Source organism: Phaethon aethereus (assembly GCF_964289735.1).
Source record: "Phaethon aethereus genome assembly, chromosome: 11".
Lineage (NCBI taxonomy): Eukaryota > Metazoa > Chordata > Aves > Phaethontiformes > Phaethontidae > Phaethon > Phaethon aethereus.
In genome coordinates, this window is record NC_138587.1 from 5,454,859 (window position 1) to 5,481,181 (window position 26,323).

The window sequence follows — 26,323 nt, forward strand, 5'->3', positions numbered from 1 at the left end:
TTCCCACCGGTGAGGTGGTTGTGGTGCCATCAAACTTCCCTGCAAGTGGAGATGAGGAGACTTTCATTAATATAACAGACCCTGATACTGCAATGAGGGACCTGAGGACATGGTCAAGAGGAGTTTGGTAATTCTGTATTCAGCTCTGGGTTTGGATAGTATGTGTGAAGTAGTGTGTGCTGCTGGCAGTACAGATTTTATAAGGGTAAAAAGAAATGCTTAATAACTGCAGAGTAGATTGGAGTCCTGTGGAAAAAATATGATTCTGTAAGTAAGTGAAGACTTGATTGTAATATTCATTCCAAAGGTGTAAATCAAGATTGCATGTTGATGTTGCCAACTTTGTTGCCTAGTTTTTGCAACCTTAATGTTATTTTAATATAGCTTTGGATGCAATTCTGTCAAGGATGTACAGCAATATGTTAACATGCTGTGCTATCCTACATTTAGGGCTTGTAATAAGTTTGGGGTTTTTTTTATATTGTCTTTGCCAAAAAAAATAGTGACTTTTGAGCTTTGAAGTATGTGTTCACATTGCTGCATTTTTATTTGATTCTAGGTCCTGTATGCCCTGTCTTACCACAAGATCTCAGGGCTGTTGCTCTCTTCCCTTTGTGTCTGGGAGAAGCAGCCAGGGTAGCCCCTGCACTTCTGCGAGATCCCTGCTCAGGGAGGGGTATGTGCTGGTGGTGGGAAGGGCTGGAGGCAGAAGAGCAAGCACACAAAGCATTGTAACTAGTTAAGTCAGACTCTTGCAGCTAAAATATAAATATTTGCTGGCAGTGAGGGAAGATATCCCAGGGTTAGGTATTTTTGCCTGGATATTATAGGTCTGTTTTTTGAGCGGGAGCCTCGTAAAACTTTATTTTTTTATTGTCTAAGGGAAACAGCAATTCTTATGCTATGTGAACAGTTTCTGATGATGGGGACTTTTTTCACTAATTGGAAAGGTTACATGTATGGAATAGAATTTTTTTTTTTTTTTTGTCCTTTCTTCCATTGGTGGTCATGGCTACATAGCCTCATCCAAACTAAAATAAACATGGAAAGCAGTGTAGAATTCATCTCTCTGATTTTATTGGTCAAATATAATGGTTCAAGTGGGCCCGTGGATGAAGAAGTTTATTGTGTTAGCAGTTTGTGTGCTGGACTTTTAGGGTGAAAGCTGTACCTTTGATGGGAGGTTGGTGTTCTTATTATTGACACTCTCGCAGGTGCTCTGCACATCTTGGGACAACAAGTTTCAACTCTCTCTGCCTAAATTTCACCACAGGTAAAATTAGATAACCTTTACTGACTTTACAGGTTTTGCAGCTATTATGTGTATGCGTTCAGGTGTTCCTGGAGTACCAGCCCATGGCCCTGCTTCCCTCCTTCCCCGTGTTCCAGCTCTGCCAGCTGAATGTGAGCTGTTCCTGAGGATTGGGCAATTCACTGTTCTTAATGAATTGGTTAGTGGGGCTGGTTGAACAAGCAGGAGCCCCCAGTGTCTGGGGAGGTGTTTTCAGGGGGATGTTTGCTTCTGTGGAAGCTCACAGAGCCTCTTGCATGGGGCAGCGTTTCCAAGGCAGTAGCTGGCGTTTCCCTTGCGCCCTGGGACGTGCTCGCTCAGGGCTGTTTCTCTCTCGCAGCCTCAGGGCTGCCTCTGGGTTTTCTTATGCTCCTCTCCATGTGAGGCTGAATTTGATTATTGAGGATAAGGTCCTCCAGAGCAGACCTTTAAAAGTCCTGTATAAAGATGCTACTCTTAAGTAATTCAATATTTCAACTGCTGTGTGCTGGATTGATTGATTGATTAATGGAGGAGTTCATTTAATTAATCTAGGGCTTCACTAAGTCACATGTGTTACAGTAAATACTGCAATGGTGGTGATAAAGGGGCCGGTTGGAAGCCGCGGCTGCTCACCTGCCTCTCTCATCCCTTTGGCTTGACAGCGAAGCTGCGGGTGCAAAGTCACCGTGAGTGACTGGGCGCATGGCGCTGCGCCGGGGCTCGCGCTAGAGCAATCTCGTTGGTTTGCTATCTATAGGCTGCTAAGTATATTTCGGATGGCAGGCAGACGTGGTACTTTGTCACTTCCTACAAGTGTGCATGTGGAGCGAGACGGTATCCCCCCCCTCCAGCCCCAGCACATGCCCGAGTGGTTTGTCTCTGATTTTGGATTCTATAATGTTGATATGTGATTGCACATCGACAGGGACAACATCCACCGTTCCTGAGCGGGGTCCCTCCGCTGAGTGCCTGCTTATGTTTTGTTTGAATTTTGGTGGCCAAGTTTGACCCTTGAGGGGGCCCAGGGACCTCCCTGTCCCAGGGGCTGGTAGACACATGCACATGTGTGCTGTTGTGCTCCATGTGCATCCCTGTATACATGCAGCACCCAGGGAGCTGTGATACTGCTTACAGAATACCCTAAAACGTCAAGTTTCAGCCCAAAGCCTGATGTCTTGGCCATGGAAGAGCTGCGTGTGGAGCTGTGAAGCCTGGTCTTCAGGCTGATGGAGGTTTCATTGCTCCTCACCTGCCTTCCCCAGCCAAAACCCTCACTTGTCCCCCTTGCTATCCTTGACAGATGGAGGTTGTGTTTTCCTCTGAGGGTTTTCTGTGTCTTCTCTGAGTACGCAAGGCATTTGGGGAGACTGCGGTCGCGGGGAGCTGCGCAGGAACTCCTCTGCGTCTTGGGAGCTCCCCCAACCCAGTCTTCCTCTCGTAGAGAAGTGTTAGTCTTGTGGAGAAACACCTCTTCGGTGGATTCGGCTGGGAAGGGGGTGACTGAAATGGCTGTGATCCTGGCACCCTAAGATTTAGTACGAAGGTTCCCAAATCTGTCATTGTACCACTAGAACCTAAACAAACAGACATAAAAGAGAGATGAGACCGGGGTTGGCTGGCCCACCACAAACCCTTGGCTGGGATGGGAATTCAAAGCTGCATCTCTTGGGCTGCGTCCCGGTGCCTCTGTACTGGAGGAGTGACAGCCGGTGACTCCAGGATCTGTCACCGCTGATGCATTTCCACATTTCCCTGTCCAGGCTTTGTACCAGCAGCTGTAGAAATAGATTAACAGACACACCTATGATGTGCCCACGATAATCCACGCTACTTTTGAATGAAGACTATTAAAAGCTCACATGCTGGACAGCCTCACGTCTGGGTTTGCTCCTACGTAACCATCGCGTGGGCAGTTGCACAGTGGCTGAGCGTGCTTTTTTTTCTTGGTCTGGTTTCTTTTTTTTTTTTTTTTGAAAAAGGAATGAACCCTTGATTTGTGGACAAGCAGTTTAGTGCTGCTGTCATAGGTCGGCGGTTTGTTGTGTGGTTAGCTCGGTTCTCAGACCTGTGTGTTGAAAGGTAATGGGGTTCATCTCGGAGAGAGCTTTTTCTCAGCAGGATGTCTAACTATGTGTTGTCTCTGTTTTCTCACTTGCTAGTCTTACAGAATTTAGTCATGGTAGAGTATTTGATGAATAGCCTTTGATAAAAGGCGCTTTTTTCTTTTTTCTTTTGATTTTGGTCACTGTTGTAATACTGTGAAATGCTGACGGAAAGCCAAGTGAAAACGATCGCTAAATGCTAATGTGATGGGTGATACGTTAACCTGTAGGAGCGTTGCATCGCTCATGCTGTCGGCGGAATTTTGTGTGTGCCGAGAAGGATGCTGCCGCCGGCCGCGGGGGCTTTGGGCGAGTTTGCTGGTACCTGGCTGGGCGGCGTGGACCCCTTCCCTCTGCTTCGTGGCTATTGCTGTTTCCCAGCCCCGCTTGTGGCGCGGGACGGAGCCTCTTGACGCTCCTTTTGCCTCCAGCCCCCAGCGCGTGGGATGGAAATCCTGCCCGGCTTTGATGCTCTTTCCCTCCAGCCAGGCTGTACGGGAGCGAGCGCTAGCAACAGTTTTCAAGCTATTGGATTTGGAGTTGCTGCATTGTTCATCTGATTAAATTGTATTTAATTAGCTTTGTGTTTCGTCCTTTTGTTTCAGTGCGAAGATTACGGGGGGGAAGGGGCTAGAAAAGATAAAAATTGTCTAAATGAAGCTTCATCATTTAAAACACATATAAAAACTCCGTGAGATGCCTTTTATTCTTCTGGCCTTTATCTTCCCTCACAAGCTTTCTGAGAATAAGTAGTGCGTGTTGAGGTTTATCTTCGCTTTTATGTGCGGTAGCCACATGCTTAACATCGAGCGCGTTTGAGTTGCATTTCATGGGGCTTTTGCAATCCCTTTATAAAGGGACTGATCTGCTACCATCACCCTCTTTAGATCCAGCAGGCAGGATGTTCCTCCGTACAATGAAGTGCTCACAGTCGCTCTTGCCAGACCAGTAAGTGAATGATTTCAAGCCTGGTGGGCAATACTTGTGTCCATGCGTAACACAGACAGACCACAGTAGTAGGCAGCTGCATGTAATTTTGAACTCCACTCATTGAACTGTAATAAAACAATATAAGCACTGCTTGGGGGAAAGATTGGATGCAGTTATCCTTACACAGGGCTCGGGCATATGAAAGCAGCGCTGGCTGACAAGAGGATTTTGAGATTTGATTTTGATTGAATTGCAGAATTGAACAGGCCAGGAATGTCAGTGGAAGGCTAAATGCCTGTAGTGCCATAAAGTTTTATTCATGTGAGGCTTTCCAATATAAAGTAGATGGATTATTGGAGAAGGTGTCAAGGGACATGAAATAGAAGTGCCCGAAACATAAAATGTGGGTATAAGGATAAAATTACTTCTTGCTTAGTACGTAATTAGCTCACAAGTGTTTTGGGTAGTTGTTTGTTTATTGTTCAACCGTTTTAAAGCTAATTCATTACACAGTATAAAATAATAGTCTTCAGTGTTTACTTCACATCTCTCTGTGGCTGGAATTCATATTGCTTTTAAGAACAGGTTTTTAAAAAAATGAATTCTGTCTTAATTTTTCTTTTTAATTAGAAAAAAGTATCATTAAAAAAAAAAAAGAGGTAGCGAGAGGAAAAGTCCAGGGGACAGAAAGGAAAAGACGGAAAAAAAAGTCCACAGGATATGAACAGTCAGCAGACACTGAAAACTATTATGCTCAAAAACAAGAGCGGGATGTGTATTCACATACCACAACACACTGACTTATTTCATAGCTCAGTAATGCATATGTAATTAGAGTCAAATTTGCATAGGGCAGCTGATACCCAAATTTGTGTGGCATTAGAGACGGCTTCACTCATTTGCAGTGAACTATGAACAGTAAATAAAGTTGCACAGAAGATTGGATGGGGGTTAGCAGAAGTGCTGCGTTTTTTGTGCCCAAATTCTTTACCCATTTACAGACCTCTGTCTCAGTTAACATTTTCCCTGAACATGCTCTAAATTACATATATTATGACTGCAGGAAAATAATCACTACATCCATTCACTTAGAATTATAAAATAAATAGTAAAATGGCCTTCTTATTACAAGCCCTTTTTTCTGTTTTAAATTGTGTTTTTTGGAAAAGGGCTTGTTCTGTTAATCTTGCTTTAACCAAGAACACAAATACCTTTCTATATGTGTATTTTATAGGGAGGTAGTGTGTGGTGCGTACAGGACTGTCAAACTGGGATCTCAAATTACCATAAAATATAAGCTTATGAAGTTATATTTAAAGGTGTATTTAAAGAACAGCATGTATTTATGTTCTCTGAACGAGTTGCCTGTGAGCTGTATGTTCTTCCATTTCAGTCCTTCCTGACAGAGCTCACATGTATGTTTAGGTAGTATTTATATGTAATTGTCTTTTTTTTTTTTTAAGTACAAGGGAAACACCCAAATGGTTGTTACCATGTGGATTTTAATTATTGTTTCTGAAATCCTCTATTGAGAGTCTGGATTTGTAAATTTTTCAGGAAAGAAATGCCACATTCAATGTTGGTGGTAATTCCCCAGGGATTTGTTAAACTTTTATTTACCATGTCTTCTGTGTATCATTCCTTCACAGTATTTTGGGTTATTTTGTTGTTGTTTAAGTTTGCCAAAAGAAAACATGCTGAGGATTTGCCTAATTGAAAAGCACTTTATTTATTATGAGTTTCTTTGAAGGAAAAGGATAAAAAAAGCTCCCTTCTCCCACCCGCTCCCCAGTTCATACTGGCCATAGTCCTTGAATTATGTGTGGTAGAGATGCTGTAGTCAATAGAGCGACTTTTCTTTTCTTCCTTCCCCTCGCTTTCCCCCCTCTAGCTTCTTTTTTTTTAAATAGGGTTTCCCAGCAGACTGTAATGCAGGGAGTTGGTTTCGGGGGGGCAGTGTGTGGGTACCGTGGGATGCCGGTGGTGAGGATGGGGTGAGGATGCTGGGGCCTTTTTGGAGCTGATGCAGGAGCTGGGAAAGCGCTGCCGCGTCTTCCCCCCTCCCGAAATAATGCCCTTATCCTTAGTTACAAGTGACTCTGAGCAGACTCTGGCATTTCCTCGGGAGGAGGAGCGAGTCGCGTGGCCCTGCGAGTTCGGGTTTTTCACTCGTGGCCGTTCTGGTCAGTTCTAGCGGGCAGGCGCAGGCTGCGGATGGGGCTGCTGGGGCTCGCGCCCACCCTGCAGCAAAGCCAAAAGATTTGGAGTCACCTGGCAGCAGAGAACCATGAACTTTGAACCCAAGATACTAAACCAGCTTTTTAAAAATGACCTCCTGGGTTTTAGTAGCTTAAAGTTTACGGAAGATGTGGGGTTTCTTTCTCTTCTATTCACTTTTTTTTTCATTTTATTGACTGGACTAATTATTTCGTGCTCAATATTTAGGCAGTTTTAAATTATTTAGAACTGCAGGTTAAATAGGCAGGACAAAATGTGTGAGTTTTAGACAGTTTTAAAATATTACTTTTATTTAAATTCTGTAATGTTTAATTTTTTTAAAAATACAATATTAAAATGGTGATACTGAAATCTGTGACATGTATTATGTTCTAAAAGATAAAATATAGAATAATAATCAAATTATTTTTCTGTTGACATTTTTAAGAAAATCAGCCCAAAGACCTAACTGAAGGTAGCTCTTTCAGTTATGCTGGAGTAAGTGAAAATTGATAATCTGTAGCTACTGATGACCTCTTCTGTAGATGGAGAGTTTGGTTTTGGTTTTCACTAGGATGGGGCTGAAGAGTTAGTTTCGGTAATTCCTTTGGTGATTCAGTAAAAACTGAGAAACCAGTATGGCTGAAAAGAGGAAACTTTGTTCTCTTTTTCCAATCTAGGAATAAAATAAAGGTGCAAGAGGATGAGCTTGAGTGCTGCTGAGACCCTAATTTATTCAGTTTTCTTACAGCAGGTCATGTTCAATAAACGTTTTACATGCATAAATGCTTAAACTTATTATGTATTCAGCCTATTTAAGTAACTTTCATTTAATAAAGAAAAAGTTTTTTCATGTTGTTGCAGTTCTGCTTTACAACCAAATGAAGATCGATACAAATAACGAAATTACAAACTAATAAAATCAATCATTGTTTCTAACATAGTCATAGCGTAAAACTTAGGGATACAAATGAATGTGAAAATAACATATTGTTTAGCAGAGAGAAAAGTTAAGCTTAATGAAAAGGTCATATTTTATTCAGTTTCTAACCAATTGGAATAAATTTTTTGTAAAAGAAAATAAATATAAAACCCCAAATGTAAAGCAAGATTAAAATCAATGATTTAAACCATGTTTCCTGCTTTCTGATATAAACCATGATTAAAATCAGTGATACAAATCGCTTTGATTTAAATCAAGCTCGTGCTCGGGGTGGATTAGCTTGTGGTCGCCAACGTCATCCCTCTGAAGATGAAGGCAGCGAGCGCAAAGTGCCTCCTCGGTCACTCGGCCTCCGCTGGGTGCGAGAGATCCAGGCTCTAAACGAGCAGGACTCCTGTTATCGCCCCGTGCAGCCCTCGGCTCCTTTCCGACAGGATCTGTCCGAGTTTGAGGGCTTGTGGCAGGTAAGGTGGAGCCGAGTCCCCTTCTGGGGTGGCTTTGGCTCATCGGCTATGGAAAGGCAGGTGCTCAGACCCCTTCCCCCGTGCATCGCGTACCCTCCCGTGCAGGCAGCATGCCCACCACTTTCTGGCCTCCCTGCTTGCTCCTGGAGGGATTTTCTTGCCGTGCTTGGTTGTGCTCACCTTTCCCCAGCGGCTCGGCTCCCCCGTGCCCCTCGAGCCTGTTTGAGGACCTGGCACAGGCACCGATTTATGTTAGCTCCCAGAAGGTATTTTTGGCAGATGAGTGCTCCCAGGTAAAGAGCAAGTATAAAGGCTTCTGTTACCCTTTCCTCAAAAGCTCCTACGCCCGGGCCGTGCCCCTTGCAGCGAGCTCTTTTTTGCACGAGAGCCACGGTCAGGCTCTCATTCAGCCCGTGGTGAAGCTCTACCCTTCCCACCAGCTTTGTTGCCAGCTCTTTTGGTTCCCTTCTAGGCATCCTGCAGGAGAGGTAGAAAAAGAGTAAGCTTGGCTACACAAAAGCCTCAGGAAGAGCAAAACAGGCATTTTTTGGCCACAACTTTTTGGCAGAGGGGCAGTGGTGGGGATGGGTAGAGCCCTGCCTTGGCAGCTGGTGGAGAGGAGCTCGTCTTGGTGTAGGTCACATCTTCCCTTGACAGGATCTGAATGTTAAAGAAACCCAGCATAAACCTTGCTATGCTTTGGGTCAGAGATGTCAAGTAGAGCACATTGCATTCAAGTTGGACATAAATTATTTAAAATGGCCATAAAGATGGGTCAATGGTCCTTGCATCGGTAGAAGTCAGTTTAAGCTTGTATGCTTTAATTGTTTCCATATGATGGCCTTTTGAACACACAGAGTGGAAATCCTTTGCAATGTATAGAAGTTGAGAGAAACACGTGGAATTTATTGTAATAATGTTTCTAGTTGGAAGTTCTCAAAATAATTAGCTTGATTTAGCGCTCTCATTTCTGCCTGTATTCCAGACTATGTCCAAGCCTTTTATGGAGCATAAATAGTTCCTCCGAGTAGTGTTGGCAGCCGAATACTCATGCTGTAAGAATAAGGCAGGCAGAGCCCTTCCACCAGCGCTGGATGAAGTCAGCTCTCCTGAAGGAGGCAGATGTTTTGGCAGAAGAACGTGCCATGTGTTTCTCGAGTCAACCATCGTAAATTTGCAAGCAGTTGGTTCTTAAACAGAAAGGTTATTTCTTTTTTTTTTTCCCCCTTTTATATTTTGGGATAACTAGTAGTGGACTGATCCTATTAGCTAATGGTATTTAGACCATATGACTTACTAAGCTGCACAATTACGAGTGAATGAAGTTAATGTCAGTCTGTGTATTTTCACACAGTCAAGTTTCCTCAGCAGGTTTTCCCTGCCTTAATCCATGCTAATTTATTCTTCTTACATTCTGACTGTAGTGACTATCTTGAGACAAATCAGATGAACAGGGTCAGATTTTTAGCTGGTATAAGCTGACATAGTTCCTTAATTCTCCTGCAGTCGGTGGAGCTGTGCTGCTTTATGCCAGTCGGGAGTCGAGGCTGGGGTGTCTGCCTAGATGTCTGCCGCTTAGCTTAACCTGGTACCGGCTGGAAAGTTGGAAAAAATCAAATATGTTCATACTTGTAATATGCCACAACAGGAAGACATCCAGGGGAATACTCAGAAATGGGGTAAGGGGGACCAGGCCTGCGTGGGACAGAACCTGCATGGGCTGTAGGATGGAGTGATGTAGGACTGAGTCCCAGCAAAATGTAACTCACAGAGCTATGACTTGTAACTGGAAGTCACGCACTGCTGGAAATATTAGTGCATCCACTAAGGCATCCGCAGCTGATTACTTCAGATTTACTCTGAAACAATTTTTTTTGCATTAAGCATGACTGCTGCTTGAGGTTTTCCTGTGTGTATGAATAGGTATGTAATATAAACACATAATTCAAACACAGAATACAGACTTACGGAGCAGGTCATAAGATGGCATGAGAGAGCAATCTTGCCTAATCGGGGTGTGAACCTACGCGATCTGTGTTTTGGGATGCGTCCCCTTGGGGAAGAAGGTGCCTGGTTGTGTTGCAATGTTGGGGTTCCTGTTCTTGAAGCGGGTTTCATGCTTGTCTGTGTCCGAAAAAAATCACCCTCCAGCGGTGCCTGGTTGGGCACTCGGAGCCTGGAGACTCCTCTGATATTCTTGAACATGTTGGTTCTTCCTTTGCAAATGGCTTTGTGCGGTTCAGTCTTAGCTACTGCTAACTGTTGGGATGTTCTTACTGTGATACCCATTATCTCCTCTGGGATTTTTTGTTTGTTTTTTTGTTTTGGTTGGTGTAAAGTTTGAAATGAACCTGGGCAGTGTCGTGGAGACTGTTTTGGGTTTTCGGCTCCGGTGAGATGTGAAATACATCAGCCTCGCCAGAGCAGTAACTTTATTGTGGTTGCTTTGGGAGGCAGGCCACTAGCTAATTCGTGTGCGCTGTGAAGGATGGGGTGGGTGCGTGTGGGTAGTAACTGATTTTGGCATTCGCTCTTTGCTTTTGAAGTGAGCCCACTTTGGTTCCAAGTTCAGAAATAATACACCTAAGAATAACTAACCACACTAAAACCAGAGATCATTTGAAGAAAACTAACGCGGCAAACCACACCAGGTAAACTTTGCAGAAGGCAATGCAGAAGTTTTAGTGCTGCTCTTAACTCTTCCAGATAAAATCTTGAATATTAATCTTTAGATAAATAAACGTTCTCTTGGAATCAGTGATACAAAACCTGTGGTACTGGCTGCAGTATCCTTATTTCTCCGGAGAGACTGTAGAGGAGAGGGTGAGGATCATCTGAGCAGCTTGAGACCCCCACAGCGTATGTAAGTCTGATGCTGGTTCATCTGCTGAAACAAGCTGAAGGCTGCAGCAGAGGAAAGCCCTGTCTGGAATAAGATTTCTTTTTTAAAAAAATAAAAAAGAATATTAAAAAAAAAAACAACACCAAACTTCCCCTTTGTGATTTATGATCCCTCTAACAATGCCACTTTCTCAAAGCCATGCATCATACACAAACAATGGGCCACATAGAAAAGCGTGCTCCCCGGAGTATTACCAAGCATGTAATTTTGTCTTTAAATTCTTCGGAGTGAGTTGTAAGAACATGACTTCATAGGAACCTTTTAGACATTACAGCTTTTAATAATGCTTTGCTGCTACATGTAGGACTTCATTTTTACTTTTATTAATTAAATTGCTCCTTGTGTGCGTGTGCAGCAGGGAGGGGATCCCGTGCATCCCGGCACGCCCAGGCGGGCTGTGGCTGCCGAGGTCTTTTCTCCCCTCCTGAAGGCGAGGGGGCCGTGCTCTGCCTTGGTCTGATGGAGATTCATGAGGGTTTTCCCCAGTTTGCAGCTCCTGGACAAGCGCACCCCTCCGAACTGCCCTGTCCCTCCAGCCTTGGTGCCTGCACGTGCCGGCTGGCGTGCCCACGAGGGGGTGCGCACGAGAGGCAGCTCCTCCTCCTCCTCTTCTTCTGCTTCTCCATCGCTGGCTTGTTCAAAATACCGGAGGGTGCACAACGTTCCCACCCCTCGCAGTGCTCAGACACACGGACCGAGTTAGCTCCTGCTTGCTCTCCCCTTCCTGGGATTGCTATCCTCTTGCATCTTTGATCTTTCCAAATTTATATATATGTTTTTGTCAGTTTTCAGGAAAATTGAGGTCAAACTTATTTCATCCTGTAATCCCTTTGCCCCCCCGCCCTCCTGTACTTTTTTTTTTTTTTCCGCAGGCACATCTTGCATTATGTAAAACATAGGTGAAGGAACATCTTTGGTAAATCTGAGTTGCCTTTCTGTCTGCAGCAGCAGGGTTTGGATCTGGCCGCTTATCTAATAAAGGGTGGAAGCTGCACTTTTACAGCTTTTTGTAGCACAGTTTGTGGGCTTGCCCATAATAATACAATTATGAAGGTTAACAGGAAAAAACTGGGTCCAGGAGTGATTCCAGGCAGCTGGCAATGCCGACGAATTGGAAGCACACCACCAATGAAAACTGCAGTGAAAAGCAAATTAAACCTCATATCTGCCATCTCACTCGCTTTTCTCTGCTTTCCTGTTTGGACTTGAAAGGTGATTGGAGCCAAGGCAGTGACAGTTGACGGAAGTGCTGCAAGGAGAGAGTATTTATTTACAGTGAATCGTGGTGATGCTTGTTCAGGATGCGGTTTCACGCAGGATGTTCTGTCCCCACCCCCGGTTTGATCATTTCTCCAAAAAAAAAAAAAAGTGCTCCTTGATTGTTTCAGGCCGCGGCTAATGCTTGGAGAAGCGTTGTGCAGCATGCCTGTACTTGGAGCGCGCGGCAGTGTGCCGTCGGAGGAAGTTCCTGTATTGGGCACAGAGGCAGCTCGGGACTTACTCCTGCCCAGATGTGTTCCAACGCGGCGCTGGCCTTACGCCTGTAACAGGGCGGTGGGCTGGGCTGGGTCCCTGTGCCGCGAGCGGTGGCTACCGTGGGCCACCCGCTTCATCGCCAGCAGTACTGCCGGCTGACGCTGCTGTAAATTTATTTTTTGGGGGAGGGAGGAGAGAGCAGGAGTCATCCCCTTCTGTGAGTTTTACTATATCAAATAAACGTCAATGTCGAGCTCTGCTTGCAGAAAGTTACTGGGGTTTGGGATATGTTTAACATTTGGATGGGGAGGTGTTGTGTCCCGTGTCCCCCCTCCCTTTTTCTGCTGTAATCGAGACTTTAATCCCACAGCGGGTGAAATAACACTTCAGAAGATTCCTGTCTTGGATGGCTGAACTGCTCATCGGTAAATAACAAACCAAGGGTGCCAAGGGCAGGGTTTATCCGAAGTCCTCCTGCCACCTCGGCACAGGAGACGACACGCGGCGCCCGGCTCGCCGGGAGCAGGCGGCTCCCCAGGGACGTCGGTTCGGGCTGGGCGCTCGCCGCGGCTCAGCCCAGGCTGCGCACAACGGGCTAACGAAGCTGCCAGCCGGCTTTACAGCCCTCGGACCTCCCGCTCCCGTATCAGCCCCAGCCACCCATTGGTTTCGTACAGCTCTTGACGGGCAGGCAGAGATAGTAACTTCTGTTACTACCAGACGGGGCTGGTGATTAGATAGGGAGAGCTGCTCTATCTCGTTTTTTTCCAGATAGAGTACAGGGCTTAGGGACTGCTCTAGTGTATAGGTTTTCCTTCACGGGTGCTGAGCAGAGAAGCTATTGGAAACTTGAGGGATTGGGGGGAGGAGTGCATATTTTTTTTTATTTATTTACTTTGTCATTTTCTTCTAAACTATTTTTAAGAAGTACATTTTTACCAGTTTTTCTGTCTGGAAGAAGGATTCTAATGTTGTTTTTTTCCCCTCACAGCTTTTAATTACAGCGTTGCCATCATCAGGCCCTTTCTACAACTCCCACATTGTTCAGCAGACACAGTGAAATGTTTTTAGGAATCTATAAAAGCCAGTAATTTGCATCCAGAGGCCATGGTTGTAGTTGGCACTCAGGCAAGCGAAGCAACTGCCTGGATAACTTTATGGCCGCTACATGTGCCGCATTGTGTAGCGCGCTGCCGTGCCGCAGCCGGAGAGAAGTGAGAGCGTGGCTGCTGCGTGCCTGTGCCTCCCGCACAGATCGCATTGCGTGTACCATTTAATTAAGTAATGAAGTTGTTAGGGCTCGTAGCCGGGAATCGAGCTCCCCAAAGGTCCATTGTGCCAGGGAGCTGAGCCGGAGCCAGCCGCCCGCTGCGTGCCGCCGAGTCTGCCTCCGTCCCCGGCTCTGCACTGGCTCTTCTCAGCCTTCTCCCTGGCTTTTGCATCCCGGGGGGACAATTTGTGCCTTCTTTCTGTGTTGGCCTCCCCTTAGCTATCGTCTGGTGTTTGGAGTCAGACCTCAAGATAAGTCGCGTCGTTCTTGGTGTGGGATGCAGCCTCACGGAGTCGCGTGAAGTGCTTCTCGCTGCCGGTGACGACTGACGTGGCATGGGGCATCAAGGGCTCCCACGTGTCCACAGCTTTCGGAAGCCATCGGTTTCTGAGGCTAACGAGGGCCTCATGTTGCAGAAATATTTTAAGGTTTAGGATGAGATTTGCAAAATTGCCAGAGAGTGGGTTTTTTTTTTTTTCCATATGTGTTTGAATTCGGGCAGTCAAAACATCTTAAGTAGCTCTGAAAATGTCACTGTGGAAGATCCTGCTCATGGCTGGTCTACTTAAGTAAAAAAGTGCTAAGACGCTCCAGAAAAAAGGACATTTTCTGTCTCTTTAAAGGTGATAGGATGGCTGTGGTTTGGTATTTGTTGTGTAAAAGTTGTGATTTCTTAGCAAGAAAGAGCGAGCTGCCTGTTGTCAGCAGGCTGTGAAGCCATGAGATACAAGACCTCAGAGTATTCAGGGGCCAGGGGAGAGTTCTTTAAAAAGTAGCTAAAAAAACAGTACTATTAATCCCAAAACTAGAAAAGAAGAACGAAAAGACATTTTAACTGAATTGGGTCTGACTTTTGGGGAGGGAGGGAGGCTGGCTACTAGTTCTTACTGGGCTAAATTAAACTTGGACTTCCCATCCATACAGGATTTGCATGCTGTTTTTATTTTAATGTCACAGGTGTGTATCTTTCAGCCTGCCAGTCTTTTCAGTGTTGAGCACTCTTTCGTGTTGAGCACGACATTGGGTTTTTTGTTACTGCTTTGTGCACTAGTGCTTCCCGACCACCGTATATTCTGCACATTTGAAAGCATAAAGCGCCGCTCCGCTCCTTGGGAGGGAGATAAGAGTAAGAACGGCGTGGGGTGTGCGGGATGCCTCTGCCCCCCTCGCGGGTCTTCTATGCCTGAGATTTCACAGATTCAACTATTTCTGCTCCTTAAGTTATATCAACATCAACAAAGAAATAAAGCCAGGTTCTTACTTTTAGTACAGACACCATGAAGAGGCTATTCAGCGTGTGCTCGGCTCCCAGCAGGCACGTTTCTGCCAGACAGAGGAGTTTTGATTCCCTGTTTTCTTCCTCCATCTGAATAGGCTCTGTCTGGGGGCGAGACGTCTGTTGTCAGATGAGGGGGACCAAATACCCGGTGGGCTCGGGCTCTTCAGTGCTCGCTGGTACTTGCGTGACCTGGGGAAGAGAAGAGGGTTTGGTGAGGGCTGAGGGGGGAAACGTTTGTCTCCGGGAGGGTTGACCCATCCCTCCAGGCACCCCGAATTTAGGGGGATGCAGTGCCGTGGGCAGGTCAGCCCCACGGTGCCGCCGAGGAAAGATGCTCCCTCGGGAGGAATGGAGATGGGGGAGACAGTATTCCCGCTGGCCTCAAAGTTGTCTGGGAGTCAGAAATGTGCAGGGCTTGTATGTAACCCAGCCACCTCGTGCCGAAACACGCTCCCTGAAACGGGGCCGGGGTGAGCCGCAGTGACTGACAGTGCCTTCTCCTGCCCAGAGCCTGAATCAAACTGCTTTTCATGGCCTCAAGTGTTTGCCGAAGTGGTTCCCAGCCAAGACAGGAAACTATTTGACTTAGGGTGCTAGAGAGCTCCTCTCATGGTATTTGCAGATAAAAGGGGAGGAGTTGAAAACCTTAGTCCATATTCAGCCCAATCTGATAACCTCCAGGGATTTTATTAGTTCAAAGAAATTTTGGAGAGCAAACTTGTGTGCTTAACTGGAGCTGAAGCCCTAACCCTTGGAGGCATCCAATCCTTAGTAAAACCTTAAAATAACAAATGCTGCTTGTAACTCTCTATTTTTTTTTTTCTTTTAGTGCTTTAAAACCACTAGGCCATTCTAAAAGTTAATACTTAGGTAAGAGTATGTCCCTGACCTTTAAAATTAAGTGTCTCTCCTGAGCATTGATGGCACAGAAACCAATTTTGTTCAACAGACTTCAGTCTGTGAGGGGCTAAAAATACGTAAGGTGAATTATATTCAGTAACTATATGGGCAGAATATGTTTTTATAGGATTAGGTTAGCAAAGCAGTAAGTAAAACGACTGTTTTCTAAGATGCTTTACTAGGTTATCAGATGCTAGGTTATTAATGCTGTGCCCTGTTGTTGGCTGGAGATCACCAAGACCTCTCTGCAAGCGATGGTTGTGTTGTAGATGGAAACATCTACAGCGTGCAAGAGAAGGGGACCCCGTGCAGTTCCTCTGCCCAGGGGTTAGGTATGTCCTGGCAGCTCTCCCAGTGTCGGGCAGAGCTGCTCCTTGGACGGCTTGTGTCTGCTGAGCAGAGCCATCTCCCAGCCTTTCAAATTGGATGGGAACCCTCCCATGCCCTGCTGTTTCTGCTTCCTCCTCGCTCTTAACTTTCTCCTTTTCCCTTGATATTTATTTCATCACCACGGCCTGTTAGAGAGCTTGGGGCAAGGTGTGGGCTCCGTTGGAGGCAGTAAAGAGGGTCTGGTAGGACCATGAATGCATTGCCAGGTTTTCAGCTTTTTTTTTCCTGGAGACTCTGCTCCTTTCTTTGCAAGCCTAGAGCTACATTCTGCTTCAAACAGGCAGATTCACTCGCTGATTAAAAAGCATTGTTAATTTAGAAGGAAGGCCACATTCTTTCTCAACACCATCATTAATTAAAGACTAGGAAATTGCCAATTCACCCAACATTCACATCCTTACCAACCTATGCTCGTATAATTTATTGCCCAAATATCTTAATGCCCAAGTACATGCTGAGGCCCGTGCACAAAACCTTAACTCCAATCTCATATATTTTTCCTATGCATAATTAAGATGATTACCTCTTAAAACCTTGAGTATTTTTGGTAAAACACCTTTGTTTTTCTGAGGTTGGATTTTTAGATTGTGCCCAAACATGGGCACTTACTGTGGCCGCGGCTTTATGAAACTATGTATAATCCTGTGTGTACGGGTGTGAATCATAAACCCCAGATGCAAATAGTTCCTGCAGAGTCCTGTCTCTGGGAGGAGCTAAAAAAACCCAAGATACTCAGCAGTCCTTTAAGGCTCACAGTTATAAACTGCTGCAGGTTGAACATCATAAGAAAACGGAGTTTTGTGGCGGTAAGGGTAATGTAGCTATGCAAAACCCCCTTACAGCTTAGACACATCATTCATGAGTTGCACCAGGGCTCCTAACTCATGGCAACGACGAGTGTCTGGCAATCCCCACCATCTGGTGAACTCTGATGTGTATTTGAACAGCGCAGTGTGTTAGTGTGCCTATATACAAGACATATTCACACACAACATATAGTGGCAGGGGAAAGAGAGAGAAATTATGTTTCAGCTGTGAATGACTTACATTTACTCAAGCAGCAAAGAAATAGCTGATAGCTCACGAGTGATCAAAGCTCGTGGTGAGTTATAGAGGTCTTTCCTCACCAGTGAGGAAGATATAGTACATTTCAACCTGCTATATATCCTTTTAGTCCAACACACACATTTTAATGCTTATTTTTATTTTGGTTTAGAGACCTTTCTCCTTTGCCCAGCAAGTAATTTTATTTTTTTTATATTATTATTATTTTTGTAGTCTCTTCTGCCTCTTCTCTGTCTGCGGCTGATGCCAGAGACAGAGCAGATTGGGAAGCCTTTGAACACATAACTCGTTGAACTCGGATGAGATTTTCGTATTGCTTGGTTGCAAGCTCCTGTGATGAGCATAAGGAATTTACTTTTGATTGACATGATGCACTCTTAAAGCAAAAGTGATCTATCAGCATCCAGGAACCCACAACTTGTTTTTTCTTTTATGACAGAGAATAGTTATGTTGCAGTTGTGCTGCAGCGACGAAGGTTGAATTGCAGTTTCCCTTTGAATCCTCTGATGGAGGAGGCAGAGAGGAGTGAGTCAAAACGGGGCCATTTTAGGTCACTCCTAACAAGCCAGGCTTGAGGATCTTCTCAGTTTCTGTTGCTCTGACTGTTTTGTGTTCAGCCAGATCTTCCTCTGGTGCACCAGCATTCTTATTCCAGTACAGAATATTTGTACAGATGACACAACCTTATTAACTTCAGCTTCAGTCATTTTAAAATTAGTTTTTACTGTTAACACACCCATGATCTTATACCACAAAGAGAACTGGTTTGGAGAAAAGAGATGATATATCCTGAGCCTGAGTGTGAGACATCCTCCCTCCCTCGTCCTTGCGCTCATCACTAAATGTGAAACCTCTTCGACATAAGCAGCTCTCCAAATGAGTTATTATTTGGCCTATGGTCGGTATAGAAGACACGTGAGCGTCCTCTGGAAGGAAATATAATTTTATAAATTAACTTTCGAACTTGGGAAAGTTGGATTGTGGTTTTCATTTGGCCACTTTGCAGGGCACTGGGCAGATTATTTGGTCTGCCTTTTCCAGGGCTGGGAAATGGGTACAGTGCCCCTTGCTCCTGCCACTGCCGCGTAAGCATATTGCCTTCTGTCTGGGGGCCTGGGATGTCAGTGTGTAAAGAGCCATCAGAATAAAAGCGTTTGTTGCTAATGATTTTATTACCACTTGTAAACATTAGAATCTACACATAACCTTGGAGGGAGAGAGGAGGGATTCAAACAAGGGTTAAAGCAGTTATAAAAACTTCGCAAAATGCTGATGCTTCCTAAGAGTTGCACGTTGCCGAGCCACGGTGCTGAGCATCCTTACAACTTGCCCGTGCCACCTTTTTCCAGCTAGCAAAGCCTTCTGAATGGGTTAGTAATGGCTAAATGTTGTTGTAGTTTCCCATATGAAGTTCATACAGTTTGTAATGCTAGTTTAAGGGAGATTCAGAATTAGCTGGTGAGAAATTGGAAAGGCTCCTTTTCCCCAGGGTGGGCTTTCTTCATCTGTGGTCATCATGGCAGGTTCATTTTGGGTTTGAGGAGCTCGCTGTGCCACTTCCCGCGCTCTGCCTGGCACGGAGGATAGCCGAGGGAACAGGCTGCCCAGAGTTACAAGCTTTATAGCTTCTCAAGTACACAAGTAGCAGTTTGGATTAATTTTATACTTTTTTTTTTCCCCCCCTGAAAATGTAGGTATGTGGGGTACTGATAGTACATGCCAGGCTCAAAATTAGTGATTAAATAATTTGTAATTAATGTAGTGAGTGCAAAAATAAACATCTGAAGATGGTAGTTCTCAGGAAGTGCTTTTAAGATCTTCGGTTTTACATTTTCCATTTATTTGGGTAGATTTTGCTAGTTGTTATGGGGGGGAAAGAAAGGTTGCATTTTCATAGGCAGCAAATGCTTCTCTGCTGGCGATGGCCTGGGTTATCAAGTCTCCTTTGAATCATTGGTTTGCTGAGGGAATAGTGACTGAACATGTTAATTCAATATCCCCCTCTTGGTGGACATGCTCCTACGTTTTTTTTCTTCCCAGGTTCCACTCCTGGCACTCGGCAGCTTCCCATTTCTATTTCGGTGTTTCAGGCACTGCTCAGAAACAGATGGATGGCTAGATTTCAACCCCACCTCCCAACTTACACCCAGTCCACATCTCACGCTGCATTTGTGAGCACATACGAGCAACAGGACGCTTGGCGTTTGCTTTTTAATAAGTCCATCTCTGAATCGGAGCTTCCCCGTTCGGGTCAGGTGCTCTACCATAACCAAGTCCCCCCCTCAAAAAAGGCGAAAAAGGGATATTACTGCGTTTGAAGCAGAGGAGGGTGGGGCACGCGTGCTTTTCGGAAATATGCCGTTTCCCAATGCCTATTTTGATGACTTTGAGCAGATTTTGTTTGCAGGTATGCCTGGTACCGTGTGATCGCCTGGGGAGCGATGCGGTACGATACGATGAACAAAACCTCAGCTCTACATTTGCTTTTCCTCCTTTGCTTTGAGGCGCCTGGGTTTTGATGTCTTGCTTCTCAGAAGGCTTGACGGTAGTAATAACGGAAACAGCAAAAAATGTCAGCTTGACTACTGTCTGCGTGTCGGCACTAGTCCAGGGAGTTTCAAAGGGATGTTTTATTGATTCTGTAATTGCACAGTAGAATGGACAAACTGAACTGTACCTCAGGGCAAGGAAAGCCCCTGTCTGAACGGCATCTGTTGGATGTATGCACTGCTGTAATTTGGGCAGGGAGTGCTCGCTGGGCGGTTTGAACCAGGGGCCTGAAATCTTGGCTTAACCCTTTCGTTGTAGGTGATGGAAACTCCTGTTTTGGCTTCTGATCGCAGCCCGGGAGAAGGATCCACTTTGGGGATCCCTTTCGGCACTGCAGCAAGCCAGTGCCGGGGCTTTGCTGGGATTTTTGCCAGTGTTGCTTTTAAAGGGAAATTTGGCCTGTGGTCCTTTCCCTGGTGTTATCCCTCCAAGTATTCCCCTCCTCGGAGATCTTGAGCTCCGAGTCTTACAACTTGCAGCGTTGCCTCACTTGCAATATCCACTTCTTAACTGAAAAACTGGTCTTAATCTCTTATGAAATAAGCCTGCGTTATAATGCTTGTGCCTGGGAGCTGGTAACTTCCTCTAGCACGAGCTGATTACTTTCCAAAACTGAAGGAGTGGACTAAGCTGTTTTGCTAAAACAATTGCAGATTAAATTTGTAAACTTTTGCTGTTGCCATATTTTTTCACTGGCATGCTGTCTGTGTGCTGTGTCTTTAATTTGGTGAGAACACAAATCAATTAGGCTAACCTACGGCAATTCAAAACTGTGGGGAAAAAAATAAAATACACTGTCTTGACTTGATACGTGGGTGCCCAGGGTTTCCGTCTCAATTATTCTCTCCTTTCTTTTAGCCAGCTAGAGCTGGGTGTCCTGCAACGAGCAGTGCTTCATCCCCAGGGCAGAGCCCACAAAAACGAGGGGTAGAAAGGCAGCGCGGGAGGAAACACTGGCCAGCCTCCCTCCCTCGGAAGGACTGTAAGTTTGGCTTCTGGGTTTCACAGTTTCAGGATTAAAGAAGGAAAGTGTCGGAACAGTGCAGAGCCGGGGACGGGGATGTGCCAGGGGTGGGAGGGTGGCCGGACACCCAGGAGCACTCAGCTGGAGCTGATGCTCTGCAGGCTTCCAGAGGATGCCAGCGGCTTGTGAACCGAACCCTGATCTTGGAGTTTCCACTGCTCTTAATTATGGCTGTGATTAGGTCATTGTCTTCCCAAAGTTGAATAGGCAGATGGGTCCGAGTTTAGAGGGTGAAGTATTGTTTATTTTTGGAAGTTGTGCAAACCTTTAACGTGTTGTTTTGAAATCTTGTTTTTAAACGTAATGCGCTTTCAACTTGCTGGGAAAAACCTGCAGTGCCGTTCTGTCCTGTACTGGATTTTAGTAGGCTTTACAAGAAAGTACTTTATTAAATGAAAGAAAATGTGTACTTAAACTTTATGATTTTTTTTTTTGTTGACACCGCTGAACTTCTTTACCTGGAGCCTTGCGTGTTGTAATAACATTCATAGACAAAAATAGGCACTTAATTAATATTAAGGATGTGGAGCACTCTGCCAGTGCTGCAGAACGAAAAATGAAGCCCATCTTCAGTTATGTGCATTGCAGAAATCAGTTGGGGAAGATCCTGCATCTGGGATCTGCTCAGTTCCCTTCTGATGGTTCAGGGGAGTGTAAATCGTATACTAGCAGCAACAACTGTACTTTGGGGCTTTTGCCAGAGGAAGAGCAGCTTTGTTCTGCATTGGGAAGAGAATGCCAGAGATTTGTTGATTAGTAGGGGAGGGGAGCACTGCCCGATGCAGCGGATACAGTGGTCTCCATACATAATTAATCACAAGTACACTTTGATCAAGTCTAAAGCTCAAGTTTTAGAAAACTAGAAAGTCCTATGGAAGGGGCAGGAAGATCTTGATTTGTCATTAAAATTCATAGCACCAAATATAGGTAGGTGAAAGATAGCTTGTCTTTATCTAATTTTATATTAAATTCACAACCAAGGTATTGGAAGTCTCTTAAGACCAGTAGTACTGGGATTAATCTGGACCCGCTGTGGTGCAAGGCGAGGGGCCGGCAAGCACAGTAGCATGGCTGCAAGGCTTGTTCTACATCAACCTCCTAATTTGGAGGTAGATTTAATAAGACCACAATGGAAATTAAAATATCAGACTATGAACTAATAGTTCAACATTTGGCTGAGTCTTTATCACCTTCCTCCCCCAACTCTGACTTTTGTCAGATTGCTCATAATTTCAGTCTCAGTGATCTCAGACTCTGTTGTCTTTTTTTGTAAGAATGGTGAGGTGTGACTGAAAATACAGAATATGCACTAATATTTCCTGTGCCACATCAGATCACCAAAATGACTAAAGAACATCCTGAACGCTAAAATTCTCAGCACGTATTTTCTGTCAACACTAACGCTGAAGTGGAATTGCCCCAGCTAATCAGACATGGGAAAAACACTGACTTACTGACCCAGAAAAAGCTGTATTTCCCAATTTTTGCAGTGTCTCCACTCTGCTTGGCCAGAAAAGGTGGCCAGAGTTGGGATCCACGGTAGCACGGTGCTTGGAAATCCCAAATGCGCTCCAGGCTCGTTGATGAGCGTGTTGGGAGAACCGGTGCACAGTCCTAAGGGTAGTAGCCATGGGAAGCAGGCGTTTTGCCAAAGCTCTGCTGAATTTCTCTCTGCCTTGCTGATAGAAGTCATTCACGCTTTTTGGCAATGACTGCTGCAATAGTATCTGTAGCCGGTTTTGTGATGCCCTGAGTCCATTGATGGCTGCTTGCAAAAAATAAAAAATGCGAAAGGCTTGTGGAGTTTACCAGGTAACTGCTTGCTGGGTGCTGAGCAGCTGCTCAGCGATGCTTTCAGGAGGATCCCAGTCCTGCCTTCAGACGGGTCTTTGACGGAGACGTAGTTCCCTGGCGTTGTTTTAACTAAGCGTGGGCTCCCGACAGCCGCGACACTTGTGAGGACGGCGCTGGGGAGCCCAGGAGGGCAGCGGCCCGCGGCGTGGGGAGAGCTGCTGCTTTGCTGCCGAGGGCAGGGGCCGGCCGGAGGGAGCGAGCCAGCAAAGGCCGCGCGGCGGGAGGGCGTCGCGAGCTTGGGCGAGCTAAGCGCGCAAGAGTCCAGTGAAAAGGGGACCCTGCGCAGTTCCCCAGCCTGCAGCTCTCCTCTTTTCCCTTCTTTATTCCTTTCTCCCTCAGGGCAGCCGGCTGTGTGCGCCTTGGTGCGAGGGGTTTGGGTGCTCCGGGGTCCTTCCCCTGAAACCAGAAGAGGCCTTGGAGCGCATCTCCATGCAGTCGCCTTAGCATCCTCATCGCAAGGCGTGAGCATCTCCCGCGCTGCACCGGGAGCGCTGGCGGTCGGTGGATTGCCAGGCGGCTGGGAAGTGCCCGCTGCCTTTGTGGGCAGCATCACCAAAAGCGGCAGAAAGGAATCGGTTCTGGGCCAGACACCGAGCCTGGTGCCGGACCCTGCCCGTGGGACAGCCGCGGGTGTCAGCATCTTGCGATGCACAGGCCTGTTTCAGCTTGCTGCTTTTTTTTTTCTTTTTTTTTTCTTTTTTTCTTTTTTTTTTTTTTTCCTTAAACCCACATTAATTTAATTATTTCTGTTCCTGGAAACTTCTGTCCAGGATTTGATTGTAAGAGCTGGGTGTCTGGAAGATTAATTTGTCCTTTTGGACTGCAGATGGACCATTACTATTTTATAATCATCGACAGTGGTTGTAAGGAGCGAGGAAGGATGCAGTAAAATACAGCGATGCTGACAGTGTAGAAATAGTGCATCTTCTTGCTGTTTGATATTTTGATAGAAACCTTTTATCACTTTAAAAACTGGCTGTGTATCAATACGATATGTTAAAAACAGAAGTAAGAAACTGCAGGCTTTTAATTTGTGCCATTTGAACCCTCTTACCTTGGATGAATGCGGCATGTAAATTATAGTTCCCATGAGGTAAAAATCAGTCAAATGCTACTTAACCTTTACTCTGCCATGTTTCGTGTTACATTTGTGCTTAAGAGAATATGTGCGTACACTTTCATCTCGCTACCATGCGAAATCATCCTCCAGGTTCCCGTAACGACACAAAATGTCTTTAAATTTGGATTTAAGGTGAGCAAAACTGCTGCTGCCTTAGAGATCTTATGGCTGAAGTGGTTTCAGAAATTTTGTTTACCCTTCAAAGGTGAGGAGCTGGAAGAGGTTATTTTTCGTTCAGCACAGCCGCAGCGAGTGCTGCTGTTGTTGGTGTACCTGGCGGATAAGTTAATACCACAGTTTCTGTTATAACTGGTTTATTTACATGGTTATGCTTGTGCTGGTTATGTTTTTGTTGGGTATTCATGTCTGAGATTGGTATTTTCCAAAGTTGGTCTCCAGCAAATTATGTATGTTTGTTGTTTTTTTTTTTTCTTAGTTGTTTCAGGAAAAAATACTCAGCTAGTTGAGTTGTTTAATATAGAAAGTGACTTCTCTCCATGATAATTTCCTAGTAATAGAATCGGAAATTTGTCAGCTTGACATGCAAAATAGCTGACCCAGAACCCCCTGAATTTCCTAGAAAAAGTTTTCTTTTGACTTAAGTATTTGGATCAGGTTTACGGTTCTTAACGAAGCTTGTGCCTAAGACTGCACTTACATAATTTGCTAAATTATATTAACGAGAGTCTGAAAAATGTACCTTGGCACCATTTAGAGACTTTTAACTCTTCTACTTTTGGAAGAGCAAGTTTTTCATAATAAAAAGCAGAAAAGAAATTCAAGATGTTTTTCCTGTGAACATTTTCATTTGAAAAAAACCACCACGACCCACTAGTGAAAGAAGAAAATTGGGGAAATGAGAAATAGTTTTCTCAAAACAGCAGACTTGAGAGTCTGTACAATATTTGCATTCTGTTAATTCAAGGGTTCCTGCAAAATAATAAAAAAAATAAAAAAGTTATCTCTTTATTGGTGGGCTGTAGTGATTACAGTGGAAACAGATGTGCGGCCGGGCTGGGAACCCGGCTCGCAGCAGACTGCCTGTAGCCAAACAGTAGCTGCAGCAAGAGACGGGTGTTAAACTCTCGCCCCTGACACCCCTCCTTCTGCTCACCTACCTGCAAACTCAAATGAGTATTTAAAAAGAATATTTTTAACACATGCTTCCCCCTCCTTTTTTTTTTTCTTTCTCCAAAGGGAAAAAGGAAATTAAATTCTCTCTAACATTACATGGTTGGAACAGCAACAGTGAAGGGAAATGCACAAGTTGGCGTGGTTTGTAATGCTTAAGTTGGCTACACTGGATATCTTGTATATTTAATTATATACATTTGATACTGTATAGAAATATTATTAAATTTCACACTTAACAGGGACAAACAAATCTGAGAAATTTATTACATATGTTCAGTGTGGCAAAATAAGAGCTCGTGGAGGAAGTTTTTGCTTTAAACAAGCTTAGTTTTAATCATAATGATTCATGTATACAGAATCAAATCCCACGTGTTTATTTTAATTCCCTTTTTGCTCATTCATAAGGCAGAATTCTTGCTGATGTCCATGACTGGGAATCTGCAGGTGTTCACCTGTCTAGAAAATGAGTAAAAATGGAGGAAAGTCCAGGAGAATTGCCTTTTTTGTTTCCTTTTTACTTTTTGAGTAAGTGTGTGTTGAATAAATAAAAAAAAAAAACAAAAACACTTTAAACCACCGAGAAGCAGGGAGTGAGAGCAGCGTGCTGGATTGCATTCTTCCTCCACAGCCTTTGTATGCTTTGGAGAGGTTTTGCAAACAGTCCGGCTGGTGTATTTTATCCCTAATATGGAGCAAGAGGGTTGATCAAACCGCGCGCTCCTTCAGGCCAGAAACTTTTTGTTGTGGCCAAAAAAAAAAAGAAGGAAGGGAGGGACTCGGAAAGCCTGGAGCATACACGTATAACCCTCAGGGAACGGCGCTGAGGTGATTATTCTTATTTGTAGAGCCGAGAAGAAAAGTGAAAATTAAATGTAAATAGTTCAGAACCACTTTGATTTAAAGAGGTTTAACTAAATGTGAGCTCCATTGAAAAAAACAAAAACACAAAAACAAAAAAAGAGCTTGTAAAGTGTGCATTTTCAGGAGTTGTGTTAGAAGCAGAAGCCTAGCTGGCTCCATGCGGTCGTCAGATGTGTAAATAATGAAACTACAAAGTATTACTTTCACTTGTGGACAGTCCCTAATTTTCCCCCAACCTCTCCAAAAGCCTAAACAAGAATAGAAAGAAGTTTCAAATGTGAAAAAATGAAACTTGGTATTTACTGATGCTTCAAATATGAAAACAGACAGCAATACGGGGAAGTAGCTGGCTCCGGGGAACGGTGCGGGATGGAGTCGTCCCTTTCTTGGGCAGCAGCTCTGCCGAGCCCCTTCTAGCAGCGAGGATAAACCACTGCCATCGCCGACCGGCTCGCTACCTTCCCAGCTCCGTCCAAGTCCTGTTCCGTGCGGGCTGGCACCGCGCAGGGAGCATCGGATGATGCTGTCATCAGTGAGCTTAACAAAGGACTTGGTAGGAATTGGAAAT